The sequence below is a fragment of the Amphiprion ocellaris genome, chromosome 5 (assembly GCF_022539595.1).
Source record: "Amphiprion ocellaris isolate individual 3 ecotype Okinawa chromosome 5, ASM2253959v1, whole genome shotgun sequence".
NCBI classification, from domain to species: Eukaryota; Metazoa; Chordata; class Actinopteri; family Pomacentridae; genus Amphiprion; species Amphiprion ocellaris.
This window is the reverse complement of record NC_072770.1, coordinates 22,063,461-22,082,290: the sequence shown is the minus strand read 5'-3', so window position 1 is coordinate 22,082,290 and position 18,830 is coordinate 22,063,461. Positions and strand designations below refer to the sequence as shown.

Genomic DNA, 18,830 nt, shown 5'->3' with positions numbered 1-18,830 from the left:
AGTGAATGACGCCACCGTTGCTGAGGTGTCCATGAACCTGCCGGAGGTGAGCCATGGCAACAAATGGCAAAGGATGTGATGTTTCACTGAAGAAGACAATAAGTCACACTTAGCTGTTTTCCAATTTGATGAATCAAGAGAAAGAATATCTGTTATTATCATTTGTACTCATTGTGTCTTTGTTTCCGTTCAAGGTTAAGTGCACCAGAAATCTCAGGCTCACAGCAGTTACCGTCGGCCCAGACTCATAACCATTAGAGATGCTTGAGAAAAGCAACGATGTGCCTGTCTGACAGCGCTTGTTGCCTACACCTGCAATTGAAGAGACCCTGTCACCACCCTGATAAGTTCATATAACAGTGCAGGTAGTGGTCAGTGACTGACCTTCCTCAGGTCTGAGACTTCTTCAAGCCTCAAGTTTAGGTTTGATGTTTACCGACTGCTATCTTGTCAGTGCTTGTAACTGAAAATTTCAGCTTTGGGCAGCATGGCACAGTTTTTGTAGAAAAGAAATGGTAGAGCAAGCAGCACCGGCAAATATACTGAAAATTGTATTTGGGAAACAGAAATCCAGGAGGGCATGTAGTGGACTCATACATGCATGTCAGAGACGGAAACGCACGACCATTAAATTATGTTTTTCTGGTCTAAAGTGAATCAATATGCTGGTTGAAATGTTTGAAAGTTAAAGTTGGTGCTATATAACTTAGTAGTAATTATGTGTGCTGTACTGTTCTAATGATGCTGCACTGATATCAAAATAAAGGTTTGCATGCACTGTGTGACTAGTGATATGTACAAAAAATGTAATTCATTACTGCATAGTAAACAGCTTAAGACAGTTCATGTTTGCGCTTAAGCTTTCAACCTGAGAGAAAATAAAAATATTTAATATAAAAAGAATAGTGTTTTGTAATGATAACTATAAACTACTTGCTGAAATTATTATTTCTGCAGTAAAGGAGCCTTTGATTACTGCTTCTCTCTCACTGCCTTTTTATGGTATTCCATTTTTAAAGGCCATTTTCAAATTTAAGCTTTACATTATTCAAAAAGAGTCACACAAGTTATGCTCATACGCTGCTGCTTTAATACATCTGAGACTCTTCTGCTGTATTTTCTGAGATGCACTAACAGGAATTACATGCTGGGGAATTGAGAGGTGGAAGGTGTTAGTGCTCTTTAATGCCCTGGAGAGCTGGCCTGACTCCTTTTATCTCAAATGAGCAGATCAGAGGCCTGCTGATGGATTGCTGACTGTGTGTGTGAGATTTTCAGCTCTGCTGGATGTAGGCCTGATAGTTTATGTTTGAGCATGTGCACACACATATAAACATGGGTGAATTTTAAGTATAGGCTGTACGCTTAAATGTGTCAAGACTGGGCCACAAATATGCTGTGAGAGAAATGTTTTAAGAGCATTAAGTGGGCAGGAATATTTCAATGTAAAAGTCTGAATCCAGTGAGGTGGACCCATCACACGGCACACTTGCGCTGACTACATTTGCCACACACCAGTCTGTAATCATGTCTATTTCTTTTGCCCTTATTTGTACAGATCTTTCCTGTACTATATTATTAATTGACATGACATTGGCCAGTGTTCAGGAGATTAGCATGACTCTCTGCAGTATAAACAGCATTTAGTGAAGCACTGCAGCAGAAAAGCAAAACGAACACTGAAATATCAAGACAACAAACAAAATCCAGTTAGCTGAAACTGATTACAGCGTAGATAGCTGTGCTACGTAACTGAAAGTCAAAGGAAACACTGAAGGCAATGTTTTGATGAGCCTTATTAATACACAATATAATAACGCTTCTTATGAAAACAGATTTTCCTCTCTCTACTGCTTACAGTTAAGTCCCTGAAAGGCATCATAATATCCAGTTGGTTTCTCCTGTTAACAGTCACACTCTGACATTAGCAGCTGCTACAATGACTACAGGTCAAACTGTGACGGAAGTCTTTATGTGAGAGAATTCACTGGAGCGCAGGCCACAGAATTAGCTGTTTGGTATGCAGACAGACAGACTGTATTCCAATTGAGGCATCACACAGTGATCCTCAGCCCCTAATCCGTGTTGTTCATGGTCACGACTGTGCAGGAATGTGCTTCTCATAGCAACCACATGATTAGGGGTTTTGAAACATCTCAGAATTGTATTCTGTGTCACGGACAGGCAAACTCTCCATTTTAATCACAGTCTGACTCATTCCAGTTTTTATCACTTGTGAATTTCTGGTATGGTATCACTATGCTTCACTGCTACCTCAGTTGTTATAGTGTATCAGGAGGAAACAGGTCAGTTGGGGCAAATGAAGTACAGCCCCACCTGCTGGCAGTGGAAAAATGTGGGTCAATGCGTAACAGAAAACAATTTGGTGCCCAATAACTGTCTTACACCAAACACCAAACCAAACTAGTAAAAAACAACTGAATTTAACATCAAGTCCTTTTCCTGAATAAATGACTAAATGCTTGTCAAGAAAGCTGCTTTGATTATTCCTGTTTGTGTTATGTGGAGGGGATGGTGCGTGGTATGTCTGAGAGAATTACTGAACATCACAGCAGCTGGAATAATCTAGAGAATGTGTTTATTATTGGAAATATGCTGCATGGAAAATGTTTCTAAAAAAGCACACTGTCACATTGTGTCATTTTCTTGTTTTGCATTTGTTCATTGCTGTCCTGCCATTTTTCCCCACCTAAAAACATCACTGTGCAGGTCCATTTGATTCATTTCTTATCGAGCCACTTCTGTTGTTTCTTTGACAACAGAAAAGGCAAAGATTGTGCAATCCATTTTGTAATGGCATCACAAACAGATGCTCAGCGTCCTCCTATGGGACATCGTGTCTCTCCCTGTAAGCCCTCAGCCTATTCTGTGGCTGTGCCATCTAGGCTGTTACATTTGAGCTCCTGGGGTTGGCATAATCGGATCAACTCAACTACAAAACATTATAAATGACACTGCAAAGGATCTATTGTCATTTCTAGACATAAAACTAACTGACATGCCATTGGTTCTGTACATAAAGGGTTCAATCAGCAGGTGAGACTTGAAAACAGAAAGTGAGTCATGGTTTATGATTTGTCAGTAAATTTTCCCTCCTTTCTTCTATGACTGAGAGGTTTCTGCTAGATGCATAATTTGAGTGTTATTTAGAAAGTTGTAAAAGCACCATTGTGAGGCAGAAAGTGAGAGTAAACTCAGCTGTACAGGGACGTACACACACTTTACACTTTTAAACCCATGAAATGTCACAGTGGCTGAAGGCTGGTGAAGCTCAACCCTCCCTGACCTCACTGCAGAGTCGCCCTCTGGGGTTTAAGAAACGTTATACTCTGTTCATGTGCTCAGGGTGGATCTGGGCTTTACCTCATACTGTACATTGTGCCATGGCTGCGTGTGCTCTCTCAACAATAGAGTGAACACAGGATGTTTTTTAAGGAAATCATGTGAATTATATACAAGATGAGCGACTATTATTGTTATGAGCTGCGCTTCCATCCACCATTCACATCTGATTCGACATGCAGCAGTTCAAAAACAAAATACGTACGTCCACATAGACTAGATGAATATGAAGGACACTTGCATGTTATTGCTCCAAAACAGAAACAGAAAGGTCTATATAATGCATCACACACAAACTACAGCAGCACATTGAGGGAGGTTATGAGGAGAAATGAGCTTTAATTTAACTTTATTTCCAGGATGTTTGATCAGAGATTTCAAAGCTTGAAAGCAAAGCAACAGATCCATGTGCTAAATCAAAAATCTGTCCAAATCTGTTTGCTTTTTCATTTGGATATGATGAGTTTTTGATTACATTTTCTAATATCAAACTCATCCTCAGAGGCCTACTTAGCAGAATATCTAAGGTGCTCAGTGATGATGTTATATGCAAATTAAGGTTCCCCCTCAAAACTTTAGCTTGGGCAAAAGTGTTTATCTGTTTGGTAAACACATGTAATGTACAAATAAATGGTAGTATCTCAGCATATACCAATTACTCTGTGGCTTATAGACTAATCAAAAGAACAACTTTCCATAGTTTTTACGTTTGCCCCCATGAGCCCAGCATTTGATCAATTTCCTTTTTTCACTCCTGCCCTATTTGTTAACATCATCTTTGCAACTGCTTTCTCTCAACCTTCTCCTCTTTATGCTTCTCCATCATTTCATCAACCTCCATTTACTGGGATCATCTCAAAATCTTTTACTGCGCTCTGCATCTCTTCTTCTGACCCCTTTCCTCCCTTTCACCACAGTTCTCTGGTGTTGCTCCAGAGGAAAACACTAAACGTGATGTTTTATCACAACTTTCAAACAGACCAGCATCTCACAAATACATTTTACACCCTCTTTCCAAAATACATTTGCTTTACGCTGGTGTGCTTTTATCTTAGCATCCATATGACAATTCTTTACTGTTGCTTAAAATTAGACTTACATTGCAACATACTGAAACAAATATCTGTTTGTAAAGCAAAGTCTGTTGTTTTGCTGTTTGCATTTTTCCTTAGACTTAACAGTGACTGAAAACAGCCTCCAGGGCTGAGAGGATCACAACTGGCAGACTGACAGATTCATAACCTTCCCAATACTCACTTACATTATAAAACATTTCATTGATGGTTGCCATTTAGAGCGCCACCATTTCTGTTTGTGAGCTCCTAATTCGAAACAATTTATATATGACATTTCCTTACACAATGTCTATGTATAAGACAATAAGCAGCTCAATTTAGGAATTATTTTCACAGATTTTGAATAATTTATGCATAAGTTATGGTGGCTTGAGGAAGCTAAACTATGCATTTGTTTGTGTACAAGACAAAAGCAAGTCTAAAATGTGTCCACAGGCCACAATATAGCACAATTCAACATAACTATTTTAATTTAAACTGTAAATTCATTAAAGAACTACATGTGGTAATCAGTCAAGCTACAGTTTACATTCATGTCTGTTCAGACTCATAAAGTAAACTGTATGTGGTTAAGACTTTGAAGAATTTAACATGTAGAAAGATTAGTGTCACCAATTTAGTATCCGCCAAGCAGAATATGGTCAAAATCTGACATTCTGTTCCTGAATTATGGCATTGAACATAAATGTGGTTTTAGCAGTGAGAACACAGTGAAATGGATCTTTGACCTTTTGCATATTAAATATATTAACTTTATCATTACTATTACTATTAGATATTTTTGTCAAATTGTGTCTTAGTGTACTAAATCTTGCTGTGTGAAGTCGTACTGACCCTTTGAGCACCAAAATCTCATCAAAGTCATCAGTGAGTTTAAGTAAATGTTTGTACTAAATTTGCAAACAATAATTCCTTGGAGGTGTTCACGAGATATTGAACGCTGACAACAATGAGGTGGAGGAACAGGGGGACAACCAAAAAACATAATACCTTTGGCCAAAGCTGCAAAATAATGCACAGTCACATACATGGAAGTTTAGGAGGGTGAGGGGCTCAAGAAGTTAACAGTGCTTACCCACTGTGGTTGCAAAGTGGACCAACCGAAGCTTCAGTCAATTAATATTTTTCTGGGTAGTTTAAGTAGAGCAATTATCAGGATTTTCTTTTCTGGAAATCTAACCAAAATAAACTATGTCACATAATGTCACATAACTTTAGCCTGATTCGTACCTAATTTCATGTTTTTTATAGTAAAGTGCCAAAGTTATTATTACATTACTCACAGTTAGCATGAAGTGTCACAAGAAGTTAAACAAGATAAACATAACATTGAAGAGAAATACTAAATTCAATCATAGACATCTAAATCCAAAACACATATTTAGCTGCCTGTTTGCACGTTCCCAATAATAAAATCATCAAACCAGCTTTAACAAAAAGGTATTAAATTCAGTCCAGACAATAAACGCTGCACATAAATAAATATATGCGAATGACCATACATACTGTAGCTATACGTCAAATCATTCCTTACTTCAAAGGACCATGTTTAATCCAAACATGTCTTGTAAGGGTGAAGAAGGAGTTAGGAGGGTTTGCCCTGCTTCTACTGTGCAATGAATTAGTAGCAGTGACAGGCCATTACATACCTGGAAGTGAAGGCTAATCAGACTGTCAGCAGAGCAGCAGGCCTTCTGAAATGATCGCCTCTGTTTTACCATTCAATGCTCCTCATCTGTACTAATGGTGTTGTCACAGTGCTGGCATTTTTACAGCTATCTATAGCATATTTCCAATGCAGACACTACAAGAAGGCATCAACAACTCGGGACTTGTAAGATTCTTGCATGAAAAGGGTAAAATTAAGCACGAGTAAAGGAAAAGCAGGAGCGTATCTTTCAAGTAACAGGGATTTTGCTTCAGCTAGAAACCTGAGGGGTATATTGCTGAGCCACATAGCATTATGATGGGATTAAAATGCACAGAATTTAATGCTTCTTGGCGTCCTGTCGAAGTGTGTACAGTCCACATGTAGAGGACAGATACAACTGCAAACACAGCATCCTGTTAACATCTCTATTAGAACATTTTTGTAGCATTATAATTTGCCTACATTGAATGCAAACAATAAGATCTCAATCAAACATATAACACAGTTGTAAATCTACACCTTTTGAGATTCTGCTGCTGCTGTTTTGGCATGCATCAATCCCTAAATTCCTTTTCACCTTTAAAACAAGCTCACTAACAAGACGTGTATATTTTCAATAAATCCACAAGTACACTTTTACGATTATTGTTACTCATCACTTCTTTATACAGTAGTACAAATAGGTTGTTTGGGACAAAATTAACAAGATTTTGGGTGGAATCTATTAGTATGATAGAAGAAGAAGAAAAAGAAATGAGGTCACAAATACTTTCACTGTAAGCCTAATAAGTTCCCCTGAGCAAAGTTTTCTTGACATCTAGATACTCTTTTTAAACTTCTCTTAATTAACAATTCTTTCAAATCCTGATACATTATTCATATTTTGCCATCACTCCATGGTATCAAATTTCATACTTCCGAAAGAAATCAATGAGCTCTTACAGTATACACAGTGAAGCTTGATTTATGTTTCCCCACTCTAGTGTTAAGCGAGTCCCCCGAGTTCACAACAAAACATTTTAACTACGTATTAAAAATAGGTTTTACTGCCTGGATTCTTGCTCACTGTTCTCCTGCTAGCCGGTCCCAGTGTGTAGCTGTCTAGCACATATTGCACCATTTATTTTCATTATACTTGGACACTGAGACTACTGCCTAAAACCAGCATCTCATCATATCTTCTTTCTTTGTTTTGCCCTCTAAAGCCCACAAAACATTGGTAATTTTATTCCATTCTCAACTTATGGTACCAAAACATTTTCTTTCTGAAGGTTTAATTTTAATATTTACAGCATAGGATTTTATGTGATGTTGAAGTCATCTAAGAAACAGCACCTTTGGAATGCCAAAGGAAAAAAAAACTGTCAAATCTTTGATTGCAGAAAGCTTTATTACTTTTGCAGTTGCTTGGAGCAGAGGGAAACAATGAACAAGACAGTCTTTGTCCTTGAATTGTTGTTCAGCCAAATATTAGTGAAAGTTTATACATTTGGTCTTTTATGATCAGTGCATGCATGAAACGAGCTGAACGACCAACAAATCTTGCATCTCACAATAAATAATTCATATCTCCCCGAGGCGTATATGTAATCCTGCATGCGAATGACTCCATGCACAGTTTGAATGAAGATTAAGCTTTTCCAGTCTTCTGCTTTCGTCCTGGAGAGCAGAGCCAAATCCAGAGAAATGGAGTAGTTAGAGGACCACTGAAATGCCAACTGTCAGGCTTTGTATTGGGGACGGTTGGCAGATGTGGACCAAGTGCCCCTTGTTTGTGCCAACCTGCCGACAGCCAACAACCATGAACTGGGATTCAAGAACGACAGCATACAATCACTCGCACAAACACAAGAACATCAACACAAACAATAAATAACATCCTGAATGTGGTCCTGCTGTGGTGTTACTATGCACAGTAGAATCTCAAGTAAGGATGGACTCTTCAGTAAACCTCTCCCATAAACAGTGACTATGTTTACATGGATTTGAGTAACCAGGTTATGACTAACCCCCTAACCCTATTTTTTTGATTGAAATCTACAGTAAGTTCCTTTATTTATATAAATTCTTTTAACAGTTACTTTAATCTTATTTTATGACAAACTCCGCAGTGTAACTTTTAAAATGTCCTTGTTTCCTAACTTCTGTTCTTGATCCTTTTACTCTTCTGCATCCTTAAATTTTAATGACCTTTTTAATGATTTTATAAATGTATTTTCTTTCTTTTTATAATTGTGTTTTCATCTGCTGTTTTAATGTCCTTGTGAAGCACTTTGAATCGCCTTGTTGTTGAAATGTGCTATATAAATAAACTAAAACTTAAACTATTAGAATATCACAATATTTTACAAGTTTTTAGTTTCCAAACAACAAAAAAAACTACAAATTTAGAGCCAAAGAAAAATTGATAGTCCTCTCATTGCTATACACCATCTTATAGAGAGTTTCCATTTCAGTTCATTTAACTTGCTTTAAGCTTATATTTGCACAAATGGGGAAGAACAGTCAGCAGATAAAGGAGTATTTGTCTGTTGTCTGGGGTTGTGATTATGGAGTGATTATGGACAGCAGTGAAAACTCAGTGAGCTAATCTGTTCTTATCTCTGTTCAAAATCCCTCTCTGCCCATGGCCCCAGTATTTGCCAATAAACTTCTGAGAGCTATGAATTTGTGATAGTACTGTCCCCAACAGTATCACGTATTCTAACAAAATGTGGATAGGACACATCTCTTTCTGGCCAGGACACGGTAAAAAAAGTGTAGTTTTGCATTTCAGATACTAAAGTTTCTGAGAGAAAATTCTACATCATCAACTTTTAGGCTTGGAACAAAACAGCCTCTGTCTGTACAGCCTTTTATCATCACTATAAAGTTGGAATCATCCCGATCGCCTCTCTGTCCTGCTATTAAGCAGATTTTTTACAACTTGGCACAGTGCAGCAGACCCCTTGTTGTTCATAAGACACATGAATTCACCAGAGGGACAGTTTGGAGCACATGCCAGTTTATTGGGTGAGCTTGGCGTCTCAGCACATGAAACAGTAATAAAAACCCATCTGTTATAAGACTGACGCTAAGCCAGTGCACCGGAGCTGAAGCTTGGCCTCTGGATTAGAGCTTGTGCTTGTGTTAAGATGCCAATGCTAATGATACCAATGCTGGTGATGAAAATACAAGAGAATGTTCTGAGGAAAACTCCACGCAGGACAAAACATACAACACACCGAACACACGGTGGTGGTCCATGTTGCACTCACAGGGTGTCAAGTTACACACCTACGACAATTTAGCAAGTGTTAAAGCTCAACGATGAACCTCCTCTCGTTTCCTTTTGAGGGGGACGGCAATGTATAATAATGTTGTCATGACAACAGGGAATAGTGATGGAACGAAGAAGCTGCACACACAAGCAAATGCAAAATTGATTGACTCTGCATAATGCACCCTGATGCTGTGCCCTGTCTTTGGGAATGCTGATGAACATGGGATGAGTCTCATCAGAGAACAACATACTGCAGGATCCTACACACTCTGGAAAACCCACTGTTTGACACATTAAAAAATGATTTTTTTCTTTAGCTGGCTCAGGGCAGGCGGAGCTCTATCGTTCTTTATATACTCCATATCACACAGTACACCTTTGGATTTAATATATTTACTAATCTTGTGATAATGTGTGACAGTAACAAAAGGCGTTTCCACACTACCTGGACTGATTTTCTGAATATTCTGACGGTGACGTCTGTTGGGGATGGATGCAAGGTGAGAGATATTGGATATGGGTGATCTGCAGCAGCATATATTCACAAGATTTACACCAAGTGACTGTGAGATGTGGAGTGGGCTGTAATGACCTCCATATACAGCAAATACATGGAGACAGTGAGGCAGTTCAGCATGTCAGTGTGGTAAAATGTTATCCAAATTCTCACATATCAGTGCTGCAGAAGGGCTTGCTTTATGGTTGCCAGCTGTGTAGGACAAGAAACATCATTCCCTGGGGAAATTTTCAAGTACAACCTTGGTTTTAGAAATCTATCGTTCCATTTTTCTTGAAATATGAAAGGACAAAATAAGTAAAAGTGACAAGAGAGCTCCCAAAATTGTTTCAAATAGCGACATGCTCCATCAAAAATGTACAAAGACGGACAGTCCTATAACTTGCAGGCCACTGTAGTCAAAACAAATAATCTCTCATAAAAAAAAAATCTCTGGACACCTGGCTTTATTATATTTACACAAAAGGCAGACTGATAAGGAATTTGCCACAGTAAATTACATTTTTTAAAAAAATTTAAATCACGGGCAACATACAATAAATTCTCCAATGTACATTATACGTTTTTCATAGGAGAGCTTGTTTTGACACAGAATTTGATACTGCATAAGACAGGATAATGCAGAGGCCCTAAAATGTTTCACAAATGGGGTGGCATGTCTCTTTACGGTTTCTTTTTCCTTGGCTGATCAAAACGCTGGTCACTTAGCTGGCTGGTAGCAAGCTGGAGTGAACTCTAGAAAACCAGACCCTGTAGTACTGATGAAAATTGGTAGAAGATTAAAAAGCAGTTGACTGCAATCTGTGCCCACTGTGCTGAAATGCCAAGGGCTGCTGAGAGTGGGAGCACAGACGATTGCATCACCTCCTGTGCAAAAAGCTTGCTCTAATGAGGGTGTATTAACATTGCACAGTTTAATAGAATAGATCTTGCTTGTCCAGCTCCCAACAGACTAGCAGGCATTGTGAGTCCACTGTGATGGCATTTATAATAAGTGATCACAAAGCTATTAGCTGCTGAGTCATTTCCTTACTAAGTGCATTTACTATCTAGAAGGAACCTTATGATAATGTTGTACATTATTTTTATGTAATCACACAATGGAGTTTTTACTAATCACAACTCATTTAACTGCTTCACACTCTCTGTAGCAAAAATATTTCAGCATCATTGCATTTACATATGATGCAGAAAACATTCATCACCACTGTGCCCTGATTTATCTTTATGTGTTGCATGTTTCTGTCAAGCCACATTAGCCTCAGGCGGCAGGCCGCAGACGGAAAGGTGGTTAATGTGCCGCACCTGCAGCTGCTGCCGGGATGCCAGTTGACATCTTCGCCTCTCAGCAGCAGCCAGTTAAAATTGTACCAAAAATGAACAGCAAAGATTTACTGAAGCGCGGAGACGTATGCAGTGAACCAGGAAATGGTGGCGAGGTTGTTGCCATCATGTAATTTTTCCTGAACAGTCAGCGAGATGACAGGTAGAGACAGAGGAGAGAGGCTGGCCAACAATCTGCCTGACTGGTGATGAATTCTGTGGACTGTGAAAACACTTTCCTTCTTTTGAGAACTAGTGTCATGGTGTAATGTTTGTGAAGGGTCTTGTCTGGGCAAATAACGTTGCATAGGTTAAGTGCTACAAAAGTCGGGTTTGACACTTTCTGGTCTGGTGGTTTGGTAGCTGTGCTGTGGGATGCTTTAACTACATAACAACCTCTGTGTTTCATTTAATTTAAAAAAAATGTTGTACAATTCTTTTCGCTGCTGAACATTCTGCAGTTTTCTCCTTCATTTGACTCCCAAGAGGGACAGTTTTCTCTGAGTGTAAGCTCAGCACGTCTTCATCAGGGTATGGAAACATTTGACTCACAAAATAGCTTTGCTTTTGAAAGCAGAACCATCTACAGTACATGCTAAAAAGCCTGCCCATTGCCAACAGAGTGACAGAGGAGGAGACATCTTCGAACTTACAGAGCCTTGTAGTTAAGGTATTGTGTAAAGGAACGAGAAACTGTATGAGCAAACAAAAATGACTGAGCATGTTAGCGGTTGCACCTACAGTTGGAAACCTCACCTTGTGTATTAATGCTCCTGTTATATAGCTCCCAAAGCTTGGAGCTTGGTTTAATATGCATGAACTGCTGAACAGATCCCTAAACTCTCAAGAGCTGAAACTGTTATTAGGCCTGGTAAACAGAGCACTGACAAAACACACCCCGTGTTATACACATGCTGTCATTCTCTCAAACTCTCTAGAATAGCAATACAAGTTAGAATATATTTAGTTGAAGAAGCAGCAGAGCAGATGAGGTGACCACAAACGGTGCTAAGAAACAAATACAATGATTCTGATGTGAAAAATAAGGTCCAACAATGGATAAAAGGTGTAAGATACATGGATCAACCATGTTGTTAAAACTACTAAAGATGATTAGAATTGATTGTCTTGTGACAATGGCAGCTGTCAGGCAGTGGGGTGTAGTAGACAGTAAGTGAATGGTCCGTTCTAAAAGTTGATGTGTAGAAAGCAGGAAAAACCGATCAAGTGGAAGGATCTGAGCAACTCTGAGACGGGCCAATTGTGATAGCATCTCTAAAAGGGCAGGTCTTGTGGGATGACTCTAGCATGCAGTAGTTAGAATCTTGCAAAAGTGATCCGGTGAAGCAACGACAGGGTCATAGTCACAGAGGCCTCGCTGGGAGAGCGAAGGCTAGCCTGTGTAGTTTGAGCCCACAGTAGAGTTACTGTTGCACAAACTGATGAATTCCTTCATGCTGGCTATCATAGAAAGATTTCAGAATACCCGGTGCATCGCCAGTTGCTGTGTATAGGGTTGTATGGCTGCAGACCAGTCAGAGTATCCCTGTTGTCTACCAATGAGAATACCATCAATCGACTCAATGGACTAAACCTTCACAATGTAAGAAAACTTTACTTTGGAAGAAGATGGCAACAGGATGCACCATGGGAAGACAGCGCTGGCTGGGAGGCGAATATTAGGATCGGTTCGTATAGTAACGTCTGACAGGGGGGACACGCTGGGCGAATTCACGAGACGAAATCCGATCATGCGACATTGTCCGACGGGGGAGGGGAGGAGAATATTTGGATCTCAAAATTAATATCCGGATACCACCGTCGGGACCGAATAATCGGATATTCGGGTCCAGCCCTACTGCAAACATTGTTCAGGAATGATTTGAGGAGCATGAACAAGTCTTGACTTGGCCTTCAAATTTATCAGATCTCAATCTGATGGAGCATCTGTGAGAAGTACTTGAAAAATAAGTTTGATCTATAGAACATCCACCTCCCAACTTACAGGACTTAAAGGACCTACTACAAACATTGTGGTGCCTGATACCACAGAACACCTTTAAAGGTCTGTGGCATTGATGCGTAAATGGGTCAGACAGGTTTTGGCAGGAACAGGTGGACCTACACAGTATTGGGCAGGTGGTTTTAATGTTGTGGTCCACTGGTATATATTTTACACGTTGGCACAGTTCTTAGCCCTTCACAGGTTACACTCTAGCAACCAAAGACCAGCAGAATTGATTGGTAGCTTAGCGGATCAGCAATCAGTTGTCATACAATACACAAGCTGCAATTATTCATTTAATGTATATGATATTGCTGAAGCTGTATCATTGAATAAGTACTATTAAAAAAAGGAGACTTGACAAGTCTACCTAAGTAAATGGATAGTTTTAGGAAAACAGATTTTATAAAAAAAACAAACTGCCAATTCCTTTGTACCCCAGAATATTAAACAGTGATGTTTGTTTTAGTAATTCAAGTGAAAAGTGCTTGAGTTTTGTCTTTACATACCACTAGTCACATCACACTAGAGCGAGATGCACAGAATAATTGCATTTAAAAACATGCATTTAAATGTAACAAAATGATACAATCACATAATTTGTCATATTGAGAGCATCTATTGTGCACTACATTCTCTGCTGATTGCATCAATTTGCTCAGAGACGGAAACGCACTCCTCTGCTATCTAAAAGCAGCAGGTAAAAGGAGCAGCTGAATGTGTCAAAGAGAACTCAATAAATAATGGATGTCATGAAGCTTCTATGGAAGCTGTCGGCTTTGAAATCCACTCCCTGGTTGAGTCACACTCCCAGTTCGCTCCCTTCATTTTACATTTAACGGGCCCTCTGCTGTATAACAATCATCCCAAACACACACACACGTACCTCATCTCTGGCTGGGGCTGTCTGAGGCAGTTAGTGCTGGGGAGGTGCTGAGCTCAAAGCTACCAGGCAGGTGTTGTGTCCATCTTAGGGGCTCCTGTCTGCATACATCAGCTTCAATTTCACCCTCAGTTCTTGGGGCTTGAGAGCCTGCTTGATACACACAGTAAGAGAGTAGAAAACAGCATCAGCTAAAAGGAAAAATAAGCAGCTGTATGAACCTCTCTTGGACCAAGTGCACAATGAAAATTGTAGGGTTTCTCTAAAACCTCAGAGGTTAACCGGTTTTCTTTTGCCGAAGTGAAGGGATCTCTGAGCTCCTCAAATGGTGCTGTCTGTTGATGCTCATATGTGGTTGGAGAGAGCTTTTAGCTGTAAATGTCCCAAATGTCTGAACCTCAATTTATTTTCCATTTCTGCTGACAACAACAGAAGACAGAAGGTGCCCTGGTATTAAATACCTCATTAAATTCAAAGCAAACAAATTGATTTTATGTCCCCAAATGACTCCAATAGAACTCTTATAAGCCCAAATGATCGAAAATAACTGTTTAAATGTGCTCAGACTTTAATTTGAAAAAAATTCATCTTTTTTTTTTCCCCCCACAGAAAATCTAAAATGCATGCTGTGAGCTCCACATGTCAGGCTCTTGCACAGATGGATCAAAGTTAGCAGGATAAACGGCTCCCCTTGCCTTTGATAATAATTAATTACACACTCAAGCAAAAACAAATGCATATGCAGGTGCCAGACTAAATGTGAAGGGATTGTATCTCTCCCACTAACACCCAGAGATATACAGTGCACTTTTAACATCATATCATTATTTTTCTAACACTGTTTGCTTGTTAATGTAAAAAGAACAAAGAAATGTCTTTAAAGATCGGATATAAAGTCTTAGTCCATCTTAAAGAGAAAAACTGAATATGAATTATATAAAGGACATGCTACGTATGCTCATTGTGCATTTGTTGAAAATGTACGCATTTATTTGCAGAGACAAGGAAACAGCAGAGAATATTCTTCTTGTCTTCAATATGAGACCAATGTCCTTCAGCTATAATGTGACTCATCTGGCTGCCAAACTGGAAAAAGAAAGAACACTGGCAAAAGGCCAATTGTCTTTTTACTGAGCCCAGACCGTGTTTGTACTGTCAGCTTTGGACAGCTCAACAGACTCACATGCCACCTCTGTATCATGAGAAGGTGAATCTAAAAATACATATATGTTCAGAAATACTGATAACACAGAGTTTAAATTTTGATCACTGTAGCTTTACTCTCGGTTATAAGATGACAACTGCAAAAATCAAGCTTTGCTGTAGTGCAAAAACAATTACAATTAAAATGCAAAAACAGAATTTCTATCTCGGTGACCATTAGACCCCATGAATAAACAATTGAGACAGTAATAATACTGCCATATCTACTGCTACTGTAAGTAAGGTGGCAGTTTAATTGAAGCAGCAGATTTTCCCCTTATACAGTAGTTGTTTTGGGATTACGGTTTAACTTTCCTTTACAGTTCTAGACTTGCATACATACACATACACACATATATATATACACGTATGTATACACACACACACACACACACACACACACACACACACACACACACACACACGGTTTACATTCATTCAGCAGCAGCAGCTATCTATAGATATATAAATATCTATCTATAGATATATAGCTATAGATAGATATTTATATATCTATAGATAGATATCTATATCTACATAAATATAGATATCTATCTATAGATATAGATATCTATAGCTATAGATAGATATAGATATCTATAGATAGATATAGATATCTATATCTATAGATAGACAGATAGACACAGTTAACACAGTTAAGTCTAGAACTATAAAGGAAGGTTTAACTGTGTAATTCCACAACAACTGCTGTGTGTGTCTATGCACATCTATCTATCTATCTATCTATCTATCTATCTATCTATCTATCTATCTATCTATCATTATAGAAAATAACTTCTTTTCCTTTTTGCTCAGTTTCATGAGAAGCTGAACAGATCCTAACCTGTAGCTGAAATCAGCAAGTTACAAAATCTCCATATGAGCACTCCCAAAGCCTTTGTAATTAGCACGTCTCCTTTGTTCAGTCAGTGGAAAAACTGGAGTGCAAAAAATGACAGAGTTTTTTTTTTCCTATTTTTATGCTGGCCCCTAAAGGCAAAGCACAAAGAGAGTGAAAGCAACATTATGGGAAACAAAAATGAAACAAATGTGGAAAACCACTGCAAAAAGGAAACTCCTAACCCTTTCTTCAGTTTAATCTAATCTGTTTAAATCGAACCCTATCCAGCACCAAATCACAATGCAAGTCATCTCAGGGAACTTCACATAGTGAGGCCAAGATTGTACAATACTACAAAGATAAACCCAGCGATTTCCTGAGTATCACATAGTGATAGTGGGGATCATTTTTAGCATACAATTCTGAGAGTAGCATTGTTTTTCTTATTTAGTTTAAAGCTGGAGTGTTGGACTTTTACATATAAATAAACAGCCTTTATTTTCAAGTTCGGACTAAACAGGTTCACACAATACTGATTAAGACTGTCAGTGCTGTGTAATTGTATCTCATAGTATGGAGAAGTATAAAATGATGAATTGACCTTTCCTTCCACTATCTGCGTACTACCATTTCCTGAACTATGGGAAACAAGAACAACCTCCACGCTTGTAATCTACTATTACAGAAAGTGTCAAGTTTTAACGAAGACTTGGATTGTTCAGTATCATGGAAAAACAAAGACTGAAGAACCCAAAATGCAGACATGGAGCAAGCTTTAATCTTTAGCTGATAAAATACAACAGCCCAGATTAAACAAAAGCACAGGGTGCAGGCAAGCATAAACCAAAGATCTAAAATGAACAAAAACATGGAATGAACAAAAGCAAGAAACAATGAAACACAAAAGACTCACGAGGTGTATGTATACACACTAGGGCAAGAAAGACAATCACACACAGGTGGAGTGCATTAGAATGTGGCAGGTAATCACACAGACAGGAAAGCAGAAAATGACTAGGAAATGTAAAGACATCTGAGACAGAGGGTAAGTACAAACACACAACAGAAAATGCCAAAAATAAAACAGGAAATAAATAAAACAATAACTAAAAGCGACAGTTTGGTAAGATAACCTTGCTATATTTTTCAGTGAATTATTTATTTTTAACCACAATGCTTGTGTGACTGCATAAAAATGTCCCACCAAAACAATTTCACTATCAGTACAATCAGTGTTGCGAAATATAAACAAGCCAGAACATTTTCCCCCTACATAGCAGAATAATAATGACTTGTAGTCAGACCATTCTGCACAGCACTGGGTCAGCATCAGAGAATACTCTGAGCAATGGTCCATGTCCAGAGGGACATTTTTATACATTTTCTCAACATCACATACTTGATAGGTGTGTCACTAGCGGGCCACTGGGTGGTGTGATGACAGGTGCTTACCTTCACCAGAAACCAGTCGGCTTTAAATGTCAGGCCAACATGGTGACTCACTGGCGAACTTTGTCTTTTAAAACAGTTCTACAAAATGTGTTTCTAGAAATAGCTGAGGCAAGAAATAAGCTTTTAAGTTGCTGAATCTATTTTTTTTTTTTTTTTTTTTAAATTTTATTTATTTGATCCATGGGACAGCGCACAAACAACATTAACCCCGTGGGGAGAGATGCATTATGCCAGGTTATAGCACAAGTGCTAATTTCCACCTGTAGTCCCAGAGCAGGCCAAAGATGTGTTGGGTTACATCAATGTTAAAAGAAAAAAGACACAAGATTAAACATTTCAAACATTAAACACAAATAATTCATAAGATCAAACTCCAAAGCCTCTACAAAAAAGTGCTGACACCAAAGCACCTTCAAAATCATCATTAATGGGTAATGGGTTAATGGGTCTATTTTTGTTTTAGTTTAACAAATGTTACAGTATGTGTCCACAGGCTCCACCACTTTAATGCTTTTCATTGACTGTCTATGTGAAATGCCCCACAACGCATTCTGGTAATGTTGTTTTGCATTACAAGCGAAGGAACGTCACGTCGGCCGCGAGCTGCCCGCAGCTCATTTGCATAAATTTGAGGCGTCATCGACTTTACCGAGCGGACACCTTGCGAAACTTTCAGAAAACCTCTAAACTACTCGTTGTTAAACTAAAATGGACACATTCAGCAGCTACATAGCTTATTTATCACCTTAAATGTTTTCAGAGACACACGTTTTGGTAATAAAAGAAAAAGTGTGTTAGTGAGCTGCCTTGCTGGTCCGACACCTGTACAAAACTGAAGGTAAGCGTCTGTCGTCACACCATTTAGTGGGACGGAACTCAAATACGCTTGAGCTGTTTCGGTCCTACTCCTTTGACTTTATTTATGAGGGGAAAATTTGTCTGGCAGCCATTACACATACATACACAAACACAACGGGCCTACAATATGTGAAACGTTGAACATTTAACAGATACATGAAACATAAAAACACGTTCCCAAACCTGCCACTGAAGCTCCACAAAGACGCAGCAATGTATCTCCACAGTGTAAAACAGTTGAGGATACAGGCTGCTGTTGGGATATTCTGAACAGGTTTCAAATTAGAAGCCGGAAAACAAAATCACAACAACCTCGTGAGATCCCTCCGCCTAATTAACTCCCGGTGTGAGCCGCTGCACCTGCTTCTCCCTCCGCCTGCGCCGCATCACCTCCTC

At 38.9% G+C, this 18,830-nt stretch overlaps 1 long non-coding RNA gene across 3 annotated transcripts in view; it reads right to left on the bottom strand.

Moving 5' to 3' along the window:
• The window catches only part of LOC111565896 (uncharacterized), a 40,141-nt gene extending 21,366 nt beyond the window's left edge, over window positions 1-18,775 (bottom strand). The window contains exons 1-3 of one of the 3 annotated variants that reach the window (XR_008601686.1): window positions 18,618-18,775; window positions 14,084-14,230; window positions 7,509-7,872 (exon numbers count right to left, since the gene is read on the bottom strand). This is a non-coding gene — a long non-coding RNA (uncharacterized LOC111565896). Of the gene's footprint in view, window positions 1-7,508; window positions 7,873-14,083; window positions 14,231-18,617 lie in introns of those variants that run through there. The other 2 variants (XR_008601687.1, XR_008601688.1) reach the window with 2 other exon arrangements.
• Between the last annotated feature and the right edge of the window lie 55 nt (window positions 18,776-18,830).